Here is a 1,200-nt window from a genome sequence, read left to right on the forward strand (position 1 = left end):
CCTTACCGGTCATCTTTAAAAAAAAAAAAAAAAAAAGGAGGCCCAGAGAGGTTGAGTCACTGGCTCAAGGTTACGGCTCAAGGTCATGGAGCTGGGAGGAGAGCAAGGAGGCAGAGCTGGGAATTGAACCCAGGAATTGCAGGTACAGAGGCTTTGCTTTTTTTTTTTTTTTTTTTTAAAGATGACCGGTAAGGGGATCTTAACCCTTGACTTGGTGTTGTCAGCACCACGCTCAGCCAGTGAGCTAACCGGCCATCCCTAACTATACCTTTTTGAAGTTGTTACAACAAGCAAACGGAAAGGACATTCTTGGGGGGGAGGGGAGAGAGGGAGGAGGGAGGGAGGTGTCGGTGATGGGCCATAATAACCATATACATTGTATATTGACAAAATAAAAATTTAATGAAAAATAAATAAATAAATAAAATTCTCCTCCCTTCCCAAGCCCCTTACCTTGCCTTACTTTTTTCTCTTTAGCATCTACCCCTATCTAACACCCAATATATTTTAATTACTTATGTTTGTTTTTTATCTGTCTTCCCCACTTAGAATATCAGCTCCATGAGGGTGGGTATTTTTACCTATTTTTCTCATGGCTGTGTCCCAAGTGCCCAGAACTGCGCCTGGCACACAGTAGGTGCTCAATAAATACTTGTTGAATAGAAAACTGGCTCTATGGGTCCACTTGGCCCATTGTAATAATTCTGAGCATTTATTGAGTTTCTTCTGTGTGCTAGTCTATTTGGGAATTCTTTGTTTTTTGTCATTGATTTTTTTTTCGAGCTATAGTTCACATTCTGTAAAATTCACAATTTGAAAGTGTACAGTTCAGTGGTTTTTTTAATATATTCACAGAGCTGTACAATCACCATCACTGTCTAAACCCAGAACACCCATTGCCTCAAAAGGAAACCCCATTCCCTTCCTATCTCTTCCCAGCCCCCGGTGACCATGAACCTACTTTCTTTTTTTTTTTTTTTTTTTTTTAAAGATGACCGGTAAGGGGATCTCAACCCTTGACTTGGTGTTGTCAGCACCACGCTCAGCCAGTGAGCGAACCGGCCATCCCTATATAGGATCTGAACCCGTGGCCCCAGTGTTCTCAGCACCGCACTCTCCCGAGTGAGCCACAGGCCGGCCCATGAACCCACTTTCTGTCCCTGTGGATTGGCCTGTTCTGGACATTTCACGTAAATGGAA

Source organism: Galeopterus variegatus, unplaced genomic scaffold (assembly GCF_000696425.1).
Source record: "Galeopterus variegatus unplaced genomic scaffold, G_variegatus-3.0.2 Scaffold5102, whole genome shotgun sequence".
NCBI lineage: Eukaryota > Metazoa > Chordata > Mammalia > Dermoptera > Cynocephalidae > Galeopterus > Galeopterus variegatus.